Here is a 17,578-nt window from a genome sequence, read left to right as displayed (position 1 = left end):
TTCCAATGTGACAATGTTTTCCCCCTCAAACATAATTCTTTTAGAAACCCACACTTAGCACCTCAGAAAATACTGAGTTCCCCATTAGTCTCTTAAAATAGTTTGCTTTTGTTTTAGACTGAAAGTGTTTTTGTATTTTAATGTTCTTGAATAAACTTCTTTGTATACAAAAGCTGAGACAACTATACTTCACAGTTGTTATTTTGAAATGCTTGGCTTCTCATACTTGTGAGTCTATTGAATAAATATTCAACCCTATTAAATGTTGGCCTTCCTAAACATGAAATTATACAATAGTTCCAGCCCTAAATAAGTTTAACTTGTACTTTTAAAAATGTTCTTTAGGATAACGAGAAATATTGAACCTTCAGATAGAATAAAGTAAAATATAGCTATGAACAAAAGGTGCGTAGATTATGAATTTTGATTGGAGAGATGGGGGCCTTGAAACAAAAAGTTGCAGGGGGCCTCTAAAAGTCATGTGACAGCCTTGTCAACAAATGCCTTCTGCTCCATGTGAGCACAGAAAAGTAGACATTGATACAATAACAGGGGCAGCGGTGGCAACAACAATGATAAAATAAATAAATAATTTCCTTAGTGGGAGATGAATGATTCTCCATTCAGTAGTGAAAATAATTGACAAATGTTTGCATTGACTTAAGGTTATAGGTTCATATTCATGACTTCACTGCCTACCCAAGGAGTGTGGCCAGAAGAAGAGGTTATATTTCCTCTGGTTGTTGTCATATAGTCATAGATTAGCTCTGATCAAGCTAGGAGACTGAATAACTGAGTGGCTGTGAGACATAGTGCTGTCTTAAGGCATGGACATACTGGGCAGTTGCCTGGGGCCCCACTGGTCTAAGAGCCCTATTCTAATCTAAGTATGCTGTGGCTTCCGGTCAATGAATAAATAAATACTATTGGTTCCAATGAATTAGTTTACTCAGAGACTGATAATGTCACCAAGACAGCCCTAGTAACCCACACATCTATTGCTCAACCACTGCTGAAGGGCTTATTGTGCACTTCTACATGCATGTATAGGAAACAATGCTGCAGTGCTCTTGGCCATAAGTCAGTAGAGTTGATTTTTCATTGCTCAGATGCCTCTTCTCATCAATAAGTTCAATGATTGACTCAACCATTTCACTAAAGAGATAAGCAGCAGTGTTATTTATTATGTAATTTATGCGTGTGTGTCTTATCATTGAACTTGTTTTCAGTCACTGGATTGTGGCTATGTTGGGACAACCTCTTGAAGTGGTTTTGTTGAATGGATTGACCCCCAATAACTTACTTTTTACATCTGGTATTTACTCTATTAGTCCCTTTTGCCAAACCACTAAGTTACAGGGATGTAAACAAGCCAACACTGACTGTCAAGTGGGGAGCTGGGGGAACAAACACAGACGCAAAAATATACACGTACACATCATCATCATCAATCATCATTTAACATCCATTTTCCATACTGGCATGGGTTGGACAGTTTGACATGGAGCTGGCCAGTAGGGGAGCTGTCCAGACTCCAGTTGACTGTTATGGCATGGTTTCTTTGGCTGGATGCCCTTCCTTATGCCAACCACTTTACAGAGTGTGCTGGGTGTGTTTTATGCGCCACCAGCATGGATGTGTTTACACAGCACTGGCACAAATGTATTTTATGTGACACCAGCACCTATAAAAGACAAGCCTGTACGTATGAATGCCAGTGATTTTACTTGGCTTGACACATCTTCTCAAGTACACATAAAAATATATAACAGGATTCAACAAAGTTTCCATCTACAAAATTCACTCTCAGGGCATTGGTTGTACCAGAGGCTCTTGTCCAAGGTGTCTCACTGTGAGGCTGAACCTGAAACCATGTGGTTGAGAAGCAAACTTTTCAATTACACAGCCTTGTATTCAGTATTTTACAATTTTAGGATAGGTCTTACAAGTTCCTGCATGTCTCAAGAGGCACCTAAAAGGGTTGATGTTAGGAGTGGTATCTAACCATAAATCACTGCCTCAAAACGTCTTATCCAAGCCATGTCATTGAAATAGCTTCCATACCAAAATGTGAGTTCATACCCTGCTTCAGACAGATAACTGAGTTCCTGATCAAGACATTTAAGTAGTCTATCCTCAGTTATTAGTGGTGGCAATGTGGAGTGGACTTCTTCTTCTTATTATTATTATTATCATTATTATTATTATTATTATTATTATTATTATCATTATTATTATTATTATTATTGTTCAGTAGTTTTATTTTTATAACGTGCTTTCACTTCACTACCGAGCGCAGCTCTGTGCGCCTTGGGTATGTGCTGTGGTTTGCTGTGGTGCTTTTATGTTTACTGTATTGAAAGTGTTTTGCGTAGAATGTGTGCAGTACCCAGTAGTGCAATTTTCTGTATGTTACATATATTTGTAAGTCCTGGTATTTTTGTTATGTATTTGTCTGAGTATTTTTTTATTATACCTAAGGCACCTACTATGATAGGAATTGTTTCTGTTTTTAGACTCCACATTCGAGTTATCTCTATTTCCAGGTCTTTGTATCTTGAAAGTTTTTCCATTTCTTTTCGAGAAACGTTGTCATCTGCTGGTATTGATACATCAATTAGAAAGCATTTTTTTCCTTCATGATCTTTGACAACTATATCTGGTCTATTTGCCTTAATTTCTCTATCTGTGTGTATTGGCATATCCCAGAGTATGGTTGCTTTCTCGTTTTCTGTGACCTTTTCTGGCGTGTGTTTATACCATCTTTTTTCTGTTGTTATTCCATAGTGTTGGCATAGCTTCCAGTGTATATAGGTCCCAGCTCTGTCGTGTCTGTGAATATATTCCTTCTTAGCCAGGACTGGGCAGCCAGAGATAATATGATTTATTATTATTATTATTATTATTATTATTATTATCATTATTATTATTATTATTATTATTATTATTATTATTATTATCATTATTATTATTATTATTATTATTATTATTATTATTAAATATTATTATTATTATTATTATTATTATTATTATTATTATTATTATTATTATTTGTCTCCTCATCCTTTGTCCTTGTAGCAAATAAATGAAATTATTATTATTATCATTATTATTATTATCTATTTATTTATTATATCTCTCTCCGTTTTCTTCCCCTGTTTAGACGAACTTTCCTACCTTTTCGGACAAAACCTTTTGTAACCTTCGTCCTGTCTTTGTCCTTATATGTCTTTAATTGATATTAACCCTTGTGGCCAATAAAACGAACGAATTATTATTATTATTATTATTATTATTATTATTATTATTATTATTCATCTATCTTTTTCTTTGGATAGACAGGTCATAGGTCTTTTGTCTGACAAAGAAATCAATAGCTATATCTATTAACACAAGAGTCCTACAGTTTGTAACATATCATTCCATAACCAATTTATCAATGACTTCCACAAAAAAAAAAACAAGATACATCACATCCACATTACAACAGTCGAACAGCAGTTTCTATACTGAGTCATAATGTTGTAGGAGGTGTATGAAGATCGCCTTCCTGGGCAATAGCCTGTGCTAAGTGTCAGTGACCATGTCATTTTTTGTTAAGAATGCAACCAACCTCCTTCCGATAGGATCCTCGTCTTTCTATGTCATAATGGACTTACCCAAATTTACAAACTTCAGCAAAAAATGCTAACCTTTCTCCTAAAATATGAAAAGAGACTGATTGATGATAACATTATAGGCTCAGGCATGCCTGTGTGGCTAAGAAACCAACTTTGTGATTTCAAGTTCAGTCCTACTGCATGGCATCTTGGGCAAGTGTTTTCTACTATAGCTCTGGGCTGACCAAAGCCTTGTGAGTGAATTTGGGAGACAGAAACTGAAAGAAGCTTGTTGTGAATATACAAATGTGTGTGTGAGTGTATGTTTGTGTCCCTTTGTCATGACATCATGTGATAGTCATAAATGCTAGTCATTTCCAATACCCTGCAAAAACATGTCTGGCCATAAAGATGTAATACTTTGCTCAGAAACAAGCAAAAGTTGACAACAGCAGGGGCATCCTGACTCAATAAACTTCATCCAACCAATATAAGCATAAAAAAATGAATGTTAAAAAATTATTAATAGTATTTTTGAATTGTTTGGTCAGGATTAGAGGAACAGAGTCTATGATACTTTATTTTTTCAAAGCCTCCAAAACTTGTTGAGGCAAAGGAGAAAGTTATCCTCAAACTGAATATTCAGTCTGAATCCTTGCTATAAAGTAAACACTGTTGAACAAATCAAATGTGGTGGTGTTAAACTGGGTAACAGATTAAAGAAAAAATGAATATAACCTTTAGAAATGAAAATAAAACACTCAACCAGCCCTTTACTACAAACACCCACATACATGCACATACACAGGCATAAACAGACACACACAAGTTTGAATAAAGATTTCATCAATATTTTTGTTTCCCAGAAATGACCACTTAACTTCTTAAAATTCAAGTGCCAGCTTTTCCGTTTTATTTTAAGAACCCTTATTATAAACAACCTAAGTGAATTTCTTTCTTTCCTTTCTTTTTCTTTTCTATGGTTGTTGTTGTTGTTAGTGATGTAACTGTTATTCATTTCTTTCAGCCTGCCTTACAGAATGCTGTATTAGAGATATGTTGTTGTGATTGTTTAGTCCTTGGTCAGTCTCAATCCAGCAGATTTATGATGAATAGCATTCTAGCTATGATCATCCAGTCTTGTTTTTCTAAGGTTTAGAGTATCCAGGATTATATAATCTAATGTGTTGCTTCCTTTTTAAGATAGTGAGTCGTAATATGAGAACATTTTGGCAGCTATTTCTAGCAGGTTAAGCAACCATGCAGAGGCTTCAGTTAGAGCTTGATTTGTAAGTCAGCCTACAAGTACAACAATCTGTTTTACTTATGACATTTCTCTAGTTAGTATCACTTTAGTATTTGAGAATAATCACTGGCAAATAAGTGAATTGTGACATTTCTCAGTTAGAAATAGCAGCTAACTTTACCTTAAATCACACCCTATTGCATTAAAGAGGAAGATATATTGGATCATATACTCCCAGATACATTCTGTGAAAAATAAAAATAAAAGACCATGACTAGAGTGTGAAGATGCATGACCTTGTGGTAGGGAAATTGCACAATTGTCAGATTGTAGTTTTGATTCCCGGACTGGGCAGTGCATTGTGTTGTTCTTAAGCAAAACACTTCATTCCACATTATATGGATGCCAGGTCACTGGCTTGATGAGTCCAAGGTCACAAGACAGAACTAAAATTAAACTAAACATGACTTAAGTGCTTTTGATTTTGCTTGATGATCCAATATGTCACATGGTTTCATATCACTATCTTATCTTTCAGTATTGGAAAACTCATTCTATTATAAATAAGTATTCAAACTAGGATCCCGGTTTCCTCCTGCACCCACATTTATTCTGGAGGATATTGAACAGCAGATTCCCAAGTTGAACATGAATCATTTACATAAATTTTACAAGTATGATAGGGTCTGTAAAGGTCATTTCATTGACCCTTGTTCTATATCTTTTACCTTTTACTAGTATCAGCCATTGGGCTGCTGAAATGCTGAGGTGTATAGTAAAAAAAAAAATCAACACCAGCACTTAGTTTTTAAATCTGGTACTTATTCTATCAGTCTCTTTGGTTGAACTGGCAAGTTTCAGGGATGTAAACAAACCAGTACCAATTGTCAAGTAGTGTGATGAGGAACAAACACAAACAAAAAGACATATACAAACACACAGATGGATGGATGGATGGATAGAAGAAGCTTTCACACAGTTTCCATCTACCAAATTCTCTCACATTGGTTGGGCCAGAGCTACAGTAGAAGACATTTTTCCAAGGTGCCATGCAGTGTGACTAAGCCCAAAACAACATAGTTGCAAAGCAAGTTTCTTGACCATGCCACCATCACAGCACCCCTGACAAACATAAAAAGGAATATATAAGACCTAGGGCTAAATAACAACAAATTTGAGATTATCTAAAAATAGGTTAATAAATTTAGATTTATTTAACAACACTGTAGCTTACATAAAAGAAAAAACTTAGCAAACTGTCATTGTCCCAGTTGCTGAGTCTTTGAAAGGTTTTCTTGTCAGCTTCAGTGAGGAAGTGTAATTGAGATAATTAATACAAAACCACCCACCCATCCACATCCAGACAATTGAGTTAATCTTCAACTTTGAGAATTAAACCTGTTTCTTCCTCCTCCTGTCACTGGTTTGTGCTGATATGCCTCATTATAAGCTCTGACAATCGGATTTCTTTGAAGATTTACCTGACAATGGTGTTTCAGGATTGTTGACACAGAAAAAAAATTACAACAGAGGTAATTGTTTCTCCACCTCCTTGCCATCGCTGCCATTGTTATCATCACCATCATCATCATCATCACTGCTTCTAATACTACTACTACTACAACAATTACCACCACTACTGCTATTGCAACTATTACTAGTAGTAGTAGTAGTAGTTGTTGTAGTAGTAGTAGTAGTAGTAGTAGTAGTAGTAGTAGTAGTAGTAGTAGTAGTAGTAGTAGTAGTAGTACTACTACTACTACTACTACTACTACTACTACTACCGCTGCTGCTACTGCTGCTGCTGCTACAACTACTACAACTATTACATAAGGCAGTGGATTGGTAGAAAAGATAGCTTGTGGTATTTATCCTGGGTCTCCACATTCTTAGTTCAAATCCTGCTAAGGTTAAATTCTGGTTTCATTACAATGAAATAAAGTACCGGTCAAGTACTGCAATTGATGGAATTGACTAACCTCCTCCCCTCACAATCACTGGTCTTGTGTCTAAATCACAAACCATTTTAATTTCTATTATTATTATTATTATTATTATTTTACTTTTAATCTGCATGTTTGTTACAATCACTAGCCGAGGCACACTCAGCATCTTAAGGTGTGTGAAGGATAAGAGATGTTACAGTATGACAAAAAGCTTGGGGAGAGGAAGTGGCGAAATATCTTCATGTAATACAACATAGACATTTAAATGGATAGAATTTTTCCAAAGATGTGGGCACTACTTGTTAGCACTATCTTTTGGATTTCTCTGAGACATGGTTCTCCTGGGACCTTATTTAAATGTTTCTGACATCCCTTTTTTTTTATCATACCTAGGAACAGTCCTTACTTTAAGATGCCACATCTTTTGTATTTCAATTTCCAGGTCCTTATATTTACTTAATTTGTCAAATTCTTTGACAGATATATTTTTATCAGTAGGAACACTTACATCTATTAGTCTACAAGTATTTTCTTCCCTGTCTTTTATAAATATGTCTGGTCAATTTGCCTGGGTCATTCTGTCAGTGTTGACTGGAAAATTCCAGAGGATAGTGACATTTTAACCTTCAATGACTGGCTCAGGATGATGTTCAGTATGCAGGAGTATTCACTGTAAATACTGTCCTACCCTATTTTATTATTATTATTATTATTATTATTATTATTATTATTGTTCAGTAGTTTTATTTTTATAACGTGCTTTCACTTCACTACCAAGCGCAGCTCTGTGCGCCTTGGGTATGTGCTGTGGTTTGCTGTGGTGCTCTTATGTTTACTGTATTGAAAGTGTTTTGCGTAGAATGTGTGCAGTACCCAGTAGTGCAATTTTCTGTATGTTATATATATTTGTAAGTCCTGGTGTTTTTGTTATGTATTTGTCTGAATATTTTTTTATTATACCTAAGGCACCTACTATGATAGGAATTGTTTCTGTTTTTAGATTCCACATTCGAGTTATCTCTATTTCCAGGTCTTTGTATTTTGAAAGTTTTTCCATTTCTTTTAGAGAAACGTTGTCATCTGCTGGTATTGATACATCAATTAGAAAGCATTTTTTTCTTCATGATCTTTGACAATATTATTATTATTATTATCATTATTATTATTATTTGGTTTGACTCAGGTTCAGTCTTATTCCTAGTAAGATTTATGCGGGTAGTGGGTTACTACCTGTAACCTTAGGTACCCACAAGTTTTCAGTAGTCTTTCAAATGATTAGAATCCTCCTGATAATCCTTACTACCCTGAAGAGACAAATTATTTGTAGGGGCTCTACAGAGCATTCCATTTCAGTCTTCTTCAGTTGTTTGTCTATATCTTTGCTTCATTATTATTATTATTATTATTATTATTATTATTAGTATTATTAAGGTGGTGAGCTGGCAGAATCATTAGCACCCCAGGCTAAATGCTAGGTAGTATTTTGTCTGCCATTATGTTCTGAGTTCAAATTCTACCGAGGTTGACTTTGCCTTTCATCCTTTTGCTGTCAAGAAATTAAGTACCAGTCAAGTACTAGGGTTGATGTGATCAACTTTCCCCCTCCTACAAAACTTCAGGCCTTGTGCCTACAGTAGAAAAGATCATTATTATTAATATTAGTATTAGTATTATTAAGGCAGCAAGCAGGCAGAATCATTAGCATGCTGGGCAAAATGCTTAGCGGCATTTTGTCTGTTTTTATGTTCTGAGTTCAATTTCCACTGAGGTCACCTTTGCTTTTCATCCTTTTGGGATTGATAAAAAATAAATACCAGTGGAGTACTGGGGTTGATGTAATTGACTATCCCTCTGCCCCAAATTTTAGGCCTTGTGCCTATCATCATCATCATCATCATCGTTTAACGTCCGCTTTCCATGCTAGCATGGGTTGGACGATTTGACTGAGGACTGGTGCAACCGGATGGCTACACCAGGCTCCAATCTAATTTGGCAGAGTTTCTACAGCTGGATGCCCTTCCTAACGCCAACCACTCAGAGAGTGTAGTGGGTGCTTTTACGTGTCACCCGCACGAAAACGGCCACGCTTGAAATGGTGTCTTTTATGTGCCACCCGCACAAGATCCAGTCCAGGGGCACTGGCAACGATCTCGCTCGAAAACCCTACAAGGCCAGTCAGGCGGTACTGGCAACGGTCACGCTCAGGATGGTACATCTTATGTGCCACCCGCACAAGAGCCAGTCCAGGGGCCCTGGCAATGATCTCACTTGGCTTGCCGGGTCTTCTCAAGCACAGCACATTTCCAAAGGTCTCGGTCAGTAGTCATCGCCTCGGTGAGGCCCAATGTTTGAAGGTCTTGCCTCACCACCTCAGCTCAGGTCTTCCTGGGCCTACCTCTTCCACGGGTTCCCTCAACTGTTAGGGAGTGGCACTTTTTCACGCAGCTATCCTCATTCATTCTCACCACATGTCCAAACCAGCGCAATCGTCTCTCTTGCACACCACTACTGATGCTTCTTATGTTCAGCTTTTCTCTCAAGATACTTACACTCTGACGGGTATGCACATTTACATTACACATCCAGCAGAGCATACTGGCTTCATTCCTTGCGAGCTTACGCATGTCCTCAGCAGTCACAGCCCATGTTTCACTGCCATGTAGCATGGCTGTTCGTACTCATGCGTCATACGGTCTGCCTTTTACTCTGAGTGAGAGTCCCTTTGTCGCCAGCAGAGGTAAGAGCTCTCTAAACTTGGCCCAGGCTATTCTTAAAAGAATTATTATTATTACTATTATTAATGTGGTGAACTAGCAGAATCATTATTACGCTGGACAAAAATGCTCAACAGCATTTCAACCATCTTGACGTTCTGAATTCAAATTGAGCACTGGGGTTGATGTAACTGACTTATCACTTCCCTCAAAATTGCTGGCCTTGTGCCAAATTTGAAACTGTTATTATTATTATTATTCAGGTGAGGCAGTGAGTTGGCAGAATCGTTAACACGCAGTACTTTGCCTGTCACTAATTACATTCTGTGTTCAAATTCCACCAAGGTCAACATTGCCTTTCATCTTTTCAGAGTTGATAAATCAAGTACCAGTGAAACACTTGGGTCGATGTAATCAATAAATCCCTGCCACCCACCAAAAATTTGAGGCTTTGTGCTTTTAGTAGAAAGGATTATTATTATTCAGGTGGAGAGTGAGCTGGTAGAATTATAACCACACTGGATAAAATGCTTAGTGGCGTTTAATGTTTTTACATTTTGAGTTCAAATTCCACTGAGGTTGATTTTTATCTTTCATGCTTTTGGGGTTGGTAAAATAAGTACCAGTTGAACACTGGAGTTGATTTAATCAACTATCTGCCCACCTTGTAAAATTTCAGGCCATGTGCCGAAAATAGAAAAAAATTATTATTATTGTAAAGATGGGGGATTGGCAAAATTGTTTACTCATCAGATATGCTTTGCAATATATGTTTCGACTCTTTATTGTCTGAGTTCAAATCTTGTTATAGTCAGACAATTTTATCCTAGGAATTCTGTTAGACTTTAAAAAAATAAAAGTACTGGGGTCGATTCATTTGAGTAAAAATTCTTCAAGGCAGTACCCCAGCATGGCCTGAGCCTAATGACTGAAACGAGTAAAAGATAAAATATAATAAAGTACAAGTCAAATACTTTTAGGGTTAATATAACAGACTATTCCATCCTGAAATATTTAAGGCTCCGTGGCTATGTGAATAAAATATGCTATTGTTAAGATAGATCATTCTAGCCATTAAAAATTTTATAAACATACTGTTTATATTCATTTTACTTTCATTATTATTTCTGAACAGGGTTGAAAAAAACAGAGGAGTGGCTGAAGATTGATGCTAAAGAAAAGAGCAATTACAAAACAGAAAGCAACAGCACCAAGACAGCATCTTGAAATTCAGTCACCCCAGTCAGGACTATCATTTCTATGAGGCCTTTACAACCACAAGAGATATTGCTCTGCTGGCAGATACTGAAGCAAGACTTTCCAGTTCCAGATTCGCCACAGTCTCACAATATAAATAAATGGCACAACATAAACAGATCATATATTATTATAAAACAGGGAAAAACTTCTACCCGTCCCTCCATCACCCATTTTCTCCCAAATTTGTTTATTTTTGTAATTTTTTTTGCCAAAAACCACCATTTTCAGATACGGAGGTTCCGGAAAATGGCCAAAAATCGGCATTGTTAAATTTCCCCCCTCCCCCCAATTCTTCAATTTTGACTTTTTTCTCCAACACTAACCCTAACCCTAATACCCTAACCCTGGTACTCTAACCCTAACACCCTAACCCTAAAAACCTAACTCTAACCTTAATTACAGAAATGTTTTGAAAATTTTGTCCGAATCATAATGTCCGTATTTTTCTGCATATTTTGAAACAAAAAAAATCTGAAAAAAGTAAAAAATTAAGGAAATGGGGGTGGGGGTGGTAATTTTAAAATGCTGATTTTTGCCAATTTTTTTTGTTGATTCGTATTCCCCGTAGCCGAAAAGGGGGTGTTTGTGTAAAAAAAAAAATTTTTTTTAACGGGTGGTTTTGTGGAGTACGGGTGGAAATCGGGGGGGGAGTACGGGTGGAAATCGGGGGGGAGTACGGGTGGAAATCGGGGGGGAGTACGGGTGGAAATCGGGGGGGGAGTACGGGTGGAAGTCGGGGGGGAGTACGGGTGGAAGTCGGAGGGGAGGACGGGCGGAAGTCTTGCCTAAAACAGTTATAAAATAAAGGTGGATATAACAGAACAGCATAAGTGCTTCTAAGCTACATTGACCTTATGCTAATAAAACTGTTTTAATCCCAACACCGAATCTTAGTTCTAGTTATCAAACAGGTACATATTCGAAAATAAACTAGTTTGAGAGAAATAGCCGACGTTATTGGATACAGTCTCCTTTTTTTTTTTTTTAGAACAAGAGAAAAACAAAACTTTACGTGGTCCTCCTCGTAGTCATTTGACCAGTTAGAAACAGCAGCCAATTTTCCTCAAGTCAATCTCTACTGTCTAAAAAACAACACGAGGTATTGGATATCGTCGTGCTAGATATACAAAACGACGGTTTGATCATGATAGAAATGTATTTACTCGTAAGTTAGCTGGGTCGGAACTGATCAGAGACTAAGCAATTTCTCTTGGCTATTTCTCTCTAACTTGTTTATTTTCGAATATGTACCTGTTTGATAAATAGAACTAAGATTCGATGTTGGGATCAAAACAGTTCTATTAGCACACGGGAACAGACGATCTTTTAACGATAAAAAAAACATGACAAATAAAACATAAAATATGGTATCAGATGAAAAACAAATAAAAAAGCTTTTTTTTTTCAATTTAGATCAGATTAAATTGAAACCAAATATGTAATTTTCTAATTTGAATTGAGGCTTAATGAAGACCTGATAAATCTATGAAGATTATTATAAGCATGAGCGATTTCATTAACAGCTAAAGGGGAGTTACCCCATAGTAAGTTACATCCCTTGTTACATAACATTCAGTTTCAATATATTTATCCTAGTTTCTGCGTTTAAGAAATTTTAATATTTAAAACAGCGGTCTCCAACCATTTTTCTTTTTTCGCCACGGACCGGTTTCATGCGAAAAGATTTTCCCATGGATCGAGGGATCACGCACATAAAAAATACAGTAAATTCTTGATATACGATTTAATTATCATATATATAATACAAAAAACACCCTGCAGAATACCATAGTCAATAAAACAGAAATAAAATTTATTCTTTCTGTGCAGTCCAGCGGCTGAGAACGCCTGATCTAAAGAGCGGTGTGTTAAATAAACTTTACTGTGAGACAAAATATCTCACGGTTTTATCCAGGCCTTTTGGCTAAAATAAAAATGCAGATACTTTATTGTCGAGGGTGACTTTGAATCTCACCATTCCAATCTAGATAGAATAAGTACTGGATAGACTTAATCGAGTATTACCTTCCCTAAATTTCGTGGTCTTGGGTCAATGTTAGAAATATATAGCTTAATGCAATCCACACACACAACTTTTCCTCGCTACATGGACAAGAGGCTAAACTGAAGTAGAGGGTGAATGACGCCGTCTCCTCATACCGACACTCTTTGTACCTATACCGAAGGAATGCCGAATAAAAATATACCAAAAGCCTCTTACAAAAATCTGGCTTTTGCAATTAACATTTTGTTACGTCAGATTTGTATTATTTTTATTTCATTAAAAAAAAAAACAATTCTTTCACTTTCGTTAAACTGCGGAGTTCCCAGCAAATTCCGACCTCTGCCCACTTCAGTAGTTTCACTTTTTGAATCATAAAACGAAACATTGCCCATGGCAGGCAGAGGCACAACAGTATTTCAAAGTATCAGCACAGTTAGTTCCCTTCAGCTGTATAGTGCTGTCTTTTCTCGTAAGAAACTTTCAGAGGACGTCCTACACAAATGAAGTTATATCTTTCTTCTATGTAGCTCTACAAAACACAGGCTTCAACGCCGATTCCAATAGGAATGGTTGCCGTAAGATTCCATATATATTATCCGATATCATGGATTACATATCTCGATTTAAAAGCCTAAATTATATTTTAAAAATCTGTAATACCGTGCAGTGTTGCTTAATAGAATAAGATAATCTACTGGCGTTTAACATTTCCATCTTTATAAAATATACGGCAATCTTTCGGTAAAATCTATAACGTCATTAGTGTGTGACATGACACACTCACTCATAGCTAACGTCATGTACTAATACCGATGCACTGTCAAATATACTAATATTTAATTTTTAAAAATACTAATAAACCTTTATTATAATGCTGGGGGTTTGTTTGTATTTTAATATGCGGCTTAATGCGATTATTTATCGCTCTATCGACCAAACTATCAAATGTCTTCATTACATTATTGGTTACTATGCGTTTCTATCCTTCCCTTGATTGCACTTTTCTTCCATTTGGACCCAAATATTTTTATTATGTCACCTTCCTGTTGTTTTGGAGATCTTTCAAGTAGTCTCTTCCGATCTTTTGGATACTACTTGACAAGGGGCACGTGTCCACCTCTTATCAGCACGTCCGGCTCAGCAGTGTTTGTGTTTTCGGTATTCCGCGGTCACATTGTTCATTCCGCTCTATTGTTGAATTATATCGTTACCAATATGATCCTTTGCATGGCCCTATGCATCTAGTAGTCAATGTTATTCCTTCTTCGTCGTAGCTCATGTCTTACATGCGTATAGAAGCGTAAGGACGGTACAATTGAAGAGGTTCATACGCAAGGTCTAGTCCTCCTGTGCTTCGAGCACATCTTTAATCCTGCACTTATACTGCGCGAGATTTAAACATTCATGACTCGGCATATATTTACTCTGTCCCAAGTAGACACATTCCTTCACCTCCTCAAATTTCATCATTTCCCCCACTATTCAGACTCGTGCCACGTTTCCAAAGCGCATTTTTGTTTTTATACGCTACAGCTGAACGATGGGTGATCAGTCGGCGGCTGATTTGATATTTCGGCGATGACGTTCACAATATGAAAGTGTGTTCGTAGCTCGCCTTTGATGTTGATAACATCTTTTCTATCAATGTATCTCATGACCATTTCGAAACACGTGGTGGAGAAATCTGAACAAAAAGATACCGTCTCTCCAAATACCATATATTATACATACCCCTAATTCTAATTTTTTTTTAGCGAATTTTTATGTTCATATATAACATATAAACATGTATATCTTTTAGAACATTGTCATTTTATAAGATTTTGCTGGCAATTGTTTTAATTAACATAAACATGTATTTACATGAAAGAAAATTACCGGAAGAACTTTCATCTAATTAACGTAGTATTTTCATTATTGAATAGTTCCTTCTGTTCGTAACCATTACCGGAAATCTTTCTTTTTAACTATCGCTAACATATTTTTTAATAATGCCACGTCCTCAAGCACCAGAGTTTACTTTACCTCCCAATAGGTTTTTTTTTTTTTAACGTGGCAGGTATTGCCGCTGATCTTCAATACGGTATTCCAGCAACAAACGTCATTACAGAACAGATTAATTCTGGTTTCTCACTCAGTGTGCGCAAATGAACGACTCAACAACCCTGTCAGAGTTCGTTGAATCAACACAGGATGAGGCAGTCTTGTCTTCATGAAATATAAGTGGAGAAATAAGTTTCGCCTTCGTGAACACATTTCCGCTGATCTTATTTCAGCACTGGTCCAGTTCGGTATCTCATCTAATCTTTTCGATTTTCGTTTGAAATCCACCAATTTCGCTTTTTCATACTTCCGGTTCCCCACATTTGCATTTTATATCTTTTCGTTTTATGCATCCTTGCTTTACTCGACCTGTTAGAAATAGCAGTAAAATTTCCATCTAATCATGCCGTTATGATATAAAAGAAACGAAAAATTCATTGGTTAGTAAAATCTAAGACATACAGGATAAAAAGTGGGGAATCATAGTTTGATCAGTGTGGTTACTCGAGCTGCTAAATCTTCCACAACATTATATACATACGTGTTCTATTCCAATAAATTATAATTAAATGAACATGATAATCATATCATCCTCACCTCACCTTGTACCATGTATAAGAAAGATGGAAACAAGTAAATTAAATAAGTATGACCAAAAAATAAAGTAGTGAAATAATTTTAATGGATCTTCGGCGAAGGTAAAGAATACACACACCACCCGTTTTCGGCCTAACGCTAACACTAAACACCGGGTATGCATATTCTTTACCTTCGCCCTTTTGATCATACATTTACTCAATTAGAACTTGGAGTTAAACCACAAGAACACGTTGGAAGGAATTAACTAAGATCCTTCTTAATAAACTGGAATCCATGTGGTTGCGAGAAAAAGACAAATTAAACAAGCCATTATTTTATTGAATAATAAAGCGGTGAATTGACTGTAAGATAAAATGCTTTGCTCTCTCTCGCTGAGGTAAAGGTCGACAAAGTACTATTAATACATCTGAATTGTTTTTCTCTCTTCCTTCCCTCTCTCTCTCGGTCTCAATCAGCTACGTGTAGCGGCCAACGTTTTCAACGTAGCCCCTGCCTCCCCACCCATCTATCCTTTTAGTATCAGCCATCAGTGACGTGGTAAGGGTTTTCAGAGCTTGCAGGGTAGAAGCACTTTTAATGCCTCAACCACTCCCTTATTAACTGTCATAAAAGGGCTGGAGAAATTTTACACTCAAAAACGATTGCCCTACTTCACCTCCCTATACTCCTATTTACTCTGTGGACCAAAGAAATAAATAATTGACAAATCAGGTTCAGTGAATTTGCCTGTGGAAGAAGATTCGGCGAAGGTAAAGGATACGCACACCCGGTGTTTAGTGTTAGCATTAGGCCAAAAACGAGTGCTGTGCGTATTTTTTTACCTCCGCCATCAAAAGTTTGACTAACTAGTCTTATTTTCAGGTATGGTACATCTAGAAATATATTGACGGGCACCACTTTTCATTTATGTTTAATGTAGTGTTTTTGGTACCGAAACACTTTCAAACTTCGTATGATGTTTTATGACACATTCTACCAGTATCCCAAGTTTGAAAGTGTTTCGTTATGAAAACAAGTGGTGCCCGTCAATTCAGAAGGATCCATATTAACCAACATAAGATAGATATAGCTGCTATTTCGAACGACCACCCAAAAGCTTCCTTGTTTCCATCAACGTTGCTATTGATAGACCGGTGTAAAGTCAAAAGTAAAAGTGACGTGTCGTTTCTTGAACGAAGTGTTTAGTTGGCGCGTATGTTTGAAATTGTTTCGGTAAAAAGCGAAATTTTACTGGGCCTTTATTTCTTTTGTTAATGATGTTTCATAATTAAATTTTAATATCTAAATGCTGTTATTCATATAATGTTTGTGAACAGATATTGACATCGGTGATTATTTGTAAAAGAATGTAAACTTTGAAAAGTGTTGTATAGTAATTAAAAAAATTGTGACAGTAGGCGCAAGCGTGGCTGTCTGACAAGAAGCTTACGTCCTTACCAGATGGCTTCGAGTTCGGTCACAATGCGTGGAACCTTGGGCTAGTGTTTTCTACTGTAGATTCCGATCGACCAAAGCCTTGTGAGTTGATTCGGGAAAGACTCCCCCCACCACCAGCATTTTATCCCAAATTTGTTTATTTTTGTAATTTTTTTTTTTTTTTTTTTTTCCAAAAACCCCCGTTTTCGGATACGGAGGTTCCGGAAAATTGCCAAAAATCGGCATTGTTAAGTCCCCGCCCCCACAATTCTTCAATTTTGACTTTTTTCCCCAACACCAACCCTAACCCTAAAACTAACCGTAACTACAGAAATGTTTTGAAATTTTTGTCCGGTTATTTACATTATTTACATTTGACGGATATTTGTCCTCATCTTGTTTGTTGTTAACACAACGTTTCGACTGATTATACCCTCCAGCCTTCTTCAGGTGTCTTGGTAAAATTTCGAACCTGGGTTCTCATTCCTAAGGTATTTTTCGATGTTATTGTTGTTATTATTATTCAGGTCACTGCCTGGAATCGATCTCGGAATCTTGGGGTTAGTAGCCCGCGCTCTTAACCACTACGCCATATGCCCGTGGGTTTCTAGTTTTTGATGGAGTTTCTCTATATGTCACCATTGAAGTCTAATGTTGGCTCCGTACCGATTAGATAATACAGTTCTATATTTAAGAGATGAGGAATTATGTACATCATTTACATTTGACAGATATTTGTCCTCATCTTG

General features: G+C 36.6%; 1 long non-coding RNA gene across 1 annotated transcript; it reads right to left on the bottom strand.

Moving 5' to 3' along the window:
- Window positions 1-12,494: 12,494 nt before the first annotated feature.
- LOC149136477 (uncharacterized) lies at window positions 12,495-16,603 on the bottom strand. The gene is made up of 2 exons (XR_016240983.1): window positions 16,468-16,603; window positions 12,495-15,182 (listed from the first exon to the last, which is right to left on the bottom strand). It is a non-coding gene; the product is annotated as an uncharacterized LOC149136477 (long non-coding RNA).
- Window positions 16,604-17,578: the final 975 nt, after the last annotated feature.

Source organism: Octopus bimaculoides, chromosome 3 (genome assembly GCF_046866305.1).
Source record: "Octopus bimaculoides isolate indiv1 chromosome 3, ASM4686630v1, whole genome shotgun sequence".
Classification (NCBI taxonomy): Eukaryota; Metazoa; Mollusca; class Cephalopoda; order Octopoda; family Octopodidae; genus Octopus; species Octopus bimaculoides.
Note: the sequence above shows the minus strand (reverse complement) of the source record. Positions and strands in the feature narration are given on the sequence as shown.